The sequence below is a fragment of the Oncorhynchus masou genome, unplaced genomic scaffold (assembly GCF_036934945.1).
Source record: "Oncorhynchus masou masou isolate Uvic2021 unplaced genomic scaffold, UVic_Omas_1.1 unplaced_scaffold_1762, whole genome shotgun sequence".
NCBI classification, from domain to species: Eukaryota; Metazoa; Chordata; class Actinopteri; order Salmoniformes; family Salmonidae; genus Oncorhynchus; species Oncorhynchus masou.
The window spans coordinates 87501-95000 of NW_027007791.1; the positions used below are offsets into that span (position 1 = coordinate 87501).

The 7500-nt window shown below is 49.6% G+C and overlaps 1 pseudogene; it reads right to left on the reverse strand.

The window, feature by feature from the left end:
* Nucleotides 1-7500, reverse strand: part of LOC135532193 (transcription factor COE1-A-like) — a 90014-nt pseudogene that overhangs the window by 69343 nt on the left and 13171 nt on the right.

Sequence of the window (7500 nt, forward strand, 5' to 3'; positions counted from 1 at the left end):
GAATTCTGCAAAAATATCCTCCGTGTACAAAATAATAATCCAGAGAACGATACCCGCTAATTATGAAAAAATCCACAACCACCTAAAAGGAAGCGATTCCCAAACCTTCCATAAAGAAACCAACCCCTACAGAACCTGGAGAAGAGTCCCCTAAGCAAGCTGGTCCATAGGCACACAGACCACACAGAGCCCCAGGACAGCAACTCAATTAGATCCAAGCAAATCATGAAAACCAAAAAGATAATTACTTGACACATTGGAATTAACAAAAAACAGAGCAAACTAGAATGCTATTTGGCTCTAAACAGAGAGTACACAGTGGCAGAATACCTGACCCAAATTTAAGGAAAGCTTAGACTATGTACAGACTCAGTGAGCATAGCCTTGCTATTGAGAAAGGCATACCTGGCTCTCAAGAGAAGACAGGCTATGTGCACACTGCCCACAAAATGAGGTGGAAACTGAGCTGCACTTCCTAACCTCCTGCCAAATCTATGACAATTTTAGAGACACATATTTCCCTCAGATTACACAGATCCACAAAGAATTAAAAAACAAACCCAGTTTTGATAAACTTCAATATCTACTGGGTGAAATACCACAGTTTTCCATCACAGCAGCAAGATGTGTGACCTGTTGCCACAAGAAAAGGGCAACGAGTGAAGAACAAACACCATTGTAAATTCAACCCATATTTATGTTTATTTATTTTCCCTTTTGTACTTTAACTATTTGTACATAACATGACATTTGAAATGTCTTTATTCTTTTGGAACTTCTGTGAGTGTAATGTTTACTGTTCATTTCACTGTTTAATTCACTTTTGTTTATTATCTACTTCACTTGCTTTGGGAATGTTAACACGTTTCCCATGCCAATAAACCCCTTGAATTGAATTGAGTTGAGAGAGAGAAGAGAGAGAAGAGCAGGAAACCGACAGCCGTTAGTCAAGTCTCTGTCTTATGTCTAGTTGTGATCTCCACAGTCTCTGTCCACTCTCTCTCTCTCTCTCTCTCTCTCTCTCTCTCTCTCTCTCTCTCTCCTCTCCTCTCCTGTCCTGTCCTGTCCTCTCCTCTCCTCTCCTCTCCTCTCCTCTCCTCTCCTCTCCTCTCCTCTCCTCTCCTCTCCACTCTTCTGCCAGACTCTGCCCCCCCCCTCTCTCTCTCTCTCTCTCTCTCTCTCCTCTCCTCTCTTCTGTCAGACTCTGTGCACCCTCTCCTCTCTTCTGTCAGACTCTGTCCACCCTCTCCTCCCCTCTCCTCTCCTCTCCTCTCTTCTGTCAGACTCTGTCCATCCTCTCCTCTCCTCTCCTCCTCTCCTCTCCTCTCCTCTCCTCTCCTCTCCTGTGTCAGACTCTGTCCATCCTCTCCTCTCCTCTCCTCTCCTGTGTCAGACTCTGTCCATCCTCTCCTCTCCTCTCCTCTCCTGTGTCAGACTCTAGGATTGTGAGTGGTACCCTTCAACACAACAACTCTCCACTGATCCCTACTTATGAGCTGTCAGGGAAAAACACTCCACACTTAGCGGTTACAGAGGGAAGGCTGGAGGAGAAAGAGAGGAGCGAAGAGGAGGACAAACTGTCGACAATGAAGTCCAAAACGTAAACAACACGTTTATTGAATTGATCACTTGTCGTGAATGAAGGTATTAGTGGTTTAAGACATCTGCACTGCAGCAACTAAAGACTTTCTGTTGAGACGTGTCTAGGTGATGTAAACACACACACACACACGCACACACACACACACACACACACACACACACACACACACACACACACACACACACACACACACACACACACACACACACACACACAAACATACCCAAAGTATGCATGCTATTGTTACAGGGCTTGAGTGGGGGTGTGGGAACAGCATGACAAAGACCAGTGTGTGTGTGTGTTCATTAAGTCTGCTCTTCATGGCCTCTCCTCATCATCAGCTGTGCAGGGCTGAACAGTATCGGAGGTACAGGGGTAGCGGGGGCTGGTTGGGTGATATTAGGGAGGCTCTGTAGGCCACTGAGAGCAGGGAGCAAACTCATTCTCACCCCTGGCAAATCCGCTATGGGAAAGCTGTAATTAGAAACACACTGTGGGGCGTCGGCACTTCCTACACGGGACCAATGGCCGGACAACACTCCAACCAACCAGCCTCTGAGAACAGCACAGAACACTGAGGACGGCAGACTGGGGCAGTAGTTATGTAGGATATACTACACAGCTATGGGGTGACCAGAGAGAGAAGAGGGTCTACCTCTGTATGGACCCTCAGAAATAAACCCTGGGTTGAGGGTAGGTAAACAGACAGGGATGGCAGCTGGACAATTCTACCCCAGTCCCATCTCTGTGTGTGCTTCAGCCATTACCCCATGACCAAAACTGTCTCTCAACCGTTGGCACTTTGGAACTACTGTAGCAAAGGTTTCTCTTCTACTAGCAAAGGTTGAATAAAACACAAATTAACAAAACCAATACAAAAATGGGTCACACTGTCCAAAGGAACAGCTACGGGTAAAGGAGAGAGAGGGGACTGAGGGGGGAGAGGAGAGAGATGGCTGAGAGGAGAGAGAGAGAGGGCTGAGGGGGAGTGGAGAGAGAGAGAGGGCTGAGGGGGCAGAGGAGAGAGAGGGATGAGGGGGAGAGGGAGAGGGGGGGCTGAGTGGGAGTGATGAGAGAGAGGGCTGTGGGGAGTGGAGAGGGGCTGAGGGGGAGGAGAGAGGGCTGAGGGGGGAGAGGAGAGAGAGGGCTGAGGGGGGAGAGGAGAGAGAGGGCTGAGGGGGGGAGGAGAGAGAGAGAGAGGGCTGAGGGGAGTGGAGAGAGAGAGAGAGGCTGAGGGGAGTGGAGAGAGAGGGCTGAGGGGCAGAGGAGAGAGAGAGAGGGATGAGGGGAGAGGAGAGGGGCTGAGTGGGAGTGATGAGAGAGAGGGCTGAGGGAGAAGAGGAGAGAGGGCTGAGGGGGGAGAGGAGAGAGGGCTGAGGGGGAGTGGAGAGAGGGCTGAGGGGAGTGGAGAGAGGGGGCTGAGGGGAGGAGAGAGGGCTGAGGGGAGAGGAGAGAGAGAGAGGGCTGAGGGGAGAGGAGAGAGAGAGGGCTGAGGGGGAGGAGAGAGAGAGAGGGCTGAGGACGAGAGGAGAGAGAGAGAGCTTAGGGAGGAGAGGAGAGAGGGCTGAGGGGGGAGAGGAGAGAGAGAGGGCTGAGGGAGGAGAGGAGAGAGGGCTGAGGGGGGAGAGGAGAGAGAGAGGGCTGAGGGAGGAGAGGAGAGAGGGCTGAGGGGGGAGAGGAGAGAGAGAGGGGGCTCTACTATCATTGTGTCCCAGATGTAGACTACAGGGTAAGGTGAACATACTGTACACACTCACGTACCTAAATCCCACTTCATCAATGCCATACTAACCCTGATTCCAAGGTCTACTCACCCAGATGTGGTCAAACGCTCATGAAGCAGCACTAACACAATCTATTCCCCTCACTGACAACTCTCACCCTAACAGTCGTTCACTGTAGCTAACGTTCATGTACGGTTCTATAGAATACATCCACAGTACTAAGTAGTGTCAGCCCCAAGCCACACGTCGCCAGTCCTACAAGACTGCTAATTGAGTGGATCAGAAGAGCTGCTCTGAATAAATAGCAGCTGAATTTGTCCCCTGATCGGCCCCTGTGATGAATGGAGAGCTCCAGGAGATGAGAGTGTGTGTGCTGGTGTGTGTGTGTATGTGTGTGTGTGTGTGTGTGTGAGGCGTACAAAGCACAGATGAGAGACCAATCTAGCGCCGGCACACACGCACGCACGCACGCACACACACACACACACACACACACACACACACACACACACACACACACACACACACACACACACACACACACACACACACACACACACACACACACACACACACACACACACACACACACACACACACACACACACACACACACACACACACACCAGCAATGTCTTTAAAGCACACACAGCCGTCAGCGTTTTACATGTCGTTAAACTGGCCCTTACAGAGCGCTTTGCGTTTTATATTCAGCTCTTCAGCTGTGAGGGAGAATAAAGACCAGCAGCGAGGCTCCATTACATCTTTTAATGGCTGAGGCAGGACCACTCCTCACCATCACCGAGGTCAAAGGTTGACAAGGTCAAATTCAAGTGGAATGTATTTGCGCAGGAGAAAACGGCATATTCTGACCAGTGCTTTTGAAAGCTGATAAAAATACATACAATGTTATGCGATGGTGTCAGTTGAACTAACTGTTGTTTCCTGTCAACTTTCCAAACCAAAATTGCGGAAGTCTTGCTTAATATTTCTGGAAGAAAACTACACTTCACAGTATTTTAACAACTGCAGAACTCTGTTTGATCCAGATGGTTCACTGCTATGTCTATCAGTATCTGGGGGGGGCTAGTTGGACTGGCTGGGTTTTATCTGGGGGGGGGGGCTTTACCACAGCTGGCCTAGTTGGACTGGCTGGGTTTATCTGGGGGGCTAGTTGGACTGGCTGGGTTTTATCTGGGGGGCTAGTTGGACTGGCTGGGTTTTATCTGGGGGGCGGGGGGCTTTACCACAGCTGGCCTAGTTGGACTGGCTGGGTTTTATCGGGGGGGGGCTAGTTGGACTGGCTGGGTTTTATCTGGGGGGGGTAGTTGGACTGGCTGGGTTTTATCTGGGGGGGCGGGGGGCTTTACCACAGCTGGCCTAGTTGGCCTGGCTGGGTTTTGTCTGGGGGGCTAGTTGGACTGGCTGGGTTTTATCTGGGGGGGGGCTAGTTGGACTGGCTGGGTTTTATCTGGGGGGGGGGCTTTACCACAGCTGGCCTAGTTGGACTGGCTGGGTTTTATCTGGGGGGGGGGGGGCTTTGCCACAGCTGGCCTACTTGGACTGGCTGGGATTTATCTTTCAAGATAGAAATCTAGAGAAACTACAGCACTTTAAGGATACAATACAATACCAAGGACACTGACACTACGGGCAGTATGGATGGGGTGTTTGTGTGGAGGGATGAGAGGGTGTGTGTGTGTGTGTGTGTGTGTGTGTGTGTGTGTGTGTGTGTGTGTCCGCATGTATCATCATGTACACACCTCACTCCAGACCAGCATGGTGCCAAAGATGACCTGGAGGCCGTCGAAGAAGTTGTCCCCTATGATGATGACAGTTGCGCCCCCTGTTGTCCAGCCCTCACTGGGGCTGATGGCTTTGATGCAGGGGGCAGCTGCTTCCAGACACAGGGCAGGGCAGGGGGAGAGAAGAGGGAGGTAGGGGGAGAGGAGAAGGGAGAGGAGAAGGGAGAGGAGAGGAGAGAGGATGGGAGGGGGAGAGGAGAAGGGAGAGGGGAAGAGAGAGGAGAAGGGAGAGGAGAAGGGAGAGGAGAGGAGAGAGGATGGGAGGGGGAGAGGAGAAGGGAGAGGGGAAGAGAGGGGGAGAGGAGAAGGGAGAGGAGAAGAGAGAGGAGGGAAGGGGGAGAGGAGGGGAGGGGGAGAGGAGAAGGGAGAGGGGAAGAGAGGGGGGGAGAGGAGAAGGGAGAGGAGAAGAGAGAGGAGGGAAGGGGGAGAGGAGGGGAGAGGGGAGAGGAGAAGAGAGAAGGGAGAGGAGGGGAGGGGGAGAGGAGGGGAGGGGGAGGGGAGACAGACAGAAATGCAGCTTCCAGTTAGATCACCTCAGTCTACGAGGTTGGTTACACAGTTGAGAAACAAAATAAAATAGCCCAATAAAATATTATAATACTGTATCTATGTAATACCTAATACCTTATAAAGTACACGTTACACTGATGATAAAAAGTACATAGAGGGACAGTACACACAGGGACAGGACATTCAGGGACAGTACACACAGGGACAGTACATACAGGGACAGGACATTCAGGGACAGTACACACAGGGACAAGACATTCAGGGACAGTACATACAGGGACAGTACATACAGGGACAGGACATTCAGGGACAGTGCATACAGGGACAGTACATTCAGGGACAGGACATTCAGGGACAGTGCATACAGGGACAGTGCATACAGGGACAAGACATTCAGGGACAGGACATACAGGGACAGTACACACAGGGACAGGACATTCAGGGACAGTGCATACAGGGACAGTGCATACAGGGACAGGACATTCAGGGACAGGACATACAGGGACAAGACATTCAGGGACAGTGCATACAGGGACAGTGCATACAGGGACAGTGCATACATGGACAGGATGTAATGTAGGTAATACATCTCGGTAATGTAGTCCTGGATATAGACCCATGCTAGGTAATGTAGTCCTGGATATAGACCCATGCTAGGTAATGTAGACCTGGATCTAGACCCATGCTATGTAATGTAGTCCTGGATATAGACCCATGCTAGGTAATGTAGACCTGGATCTAGACCCATGCTAGGTAATGTAGACCTGGATATAGACCCATGCTATGTAATGTAGTCCTGGATATAGACCCATGCTAGGTAATGTAGACCTGGATCTAGACCCATGCTAGGTAATGTATTCCTGGATCTAGACCCATGCTAGGTAATGTAGTCCTGGATATAGACCCATGCTAGGCAATGTAGTCCTGGATATAGACCCATGCTAGGTAATGTAGTCCTGGATATAGACCCATGCTAGGTAATGTAGTCCTGGATATAGACCCATGCTAGGTAATGTAGTCCTGGATATAGACCCATGCTAGGTAATGTAGTCCTGGATCTAGACCCATGCTAGGTAATGTAGTCCTGGATCTAGACCCATGCTAGGTAATGTAGTCCTGGATCTAGACCCATGCTAGGTAATGTAGTCCTGGATAAATACCCATGCTAGGTAATGTAGTCCTGGATCTAGACCCATGCTAGGTAATGTAGTCCTGGATCTAGACCCATGCTAGGTAATGTAGTCCTGGATATAGACCCATGCTAGGTAATGTAGTCCTGCATAAATACCCATGCTAGGTAATGTAGTCCTGGATGAATACCCATGCTAGGTAATGTAGTCCTGGATCTAGACCCATGCTAGGTAATGTAGTCCTGGATCTAGACCCATGCTAGGTAATGTAGTCCTGGATGAATACCCATGCTAGGTAATGTAGTCCTGGATCTAGACCCATGCTAGGTAATGTAGTCCTGGATGAATACCCATGCTAGGTAATGTAGTCCTGGATGAATACCCATGCTAGTGTCATGACGTTGGTCTGGCGGTAGGTTTATGACAGTCATATACCTTTTTCCCCATTTTTCCTCTCTCTGCCCTACTGATGTTACATTTGCAAAACCCTTGATTAACATAGAGATTCTGGGAACATCAGAAGGTGGGGGAAATGAACTATATTCTGGTGATCTGACCAATTGAACATATGCAGTGGTACTTAATGAATATGATGTCAGTTTGGTTGTCATCTGAGACATTCTCATCAATGATAAGATGACATAAACTCTACAGTGGAAAGTCTACACATCAAAGTTATCGGATTCACATGGAATTGTTGTTCAATTTAAATGTTTGAATATGAAATT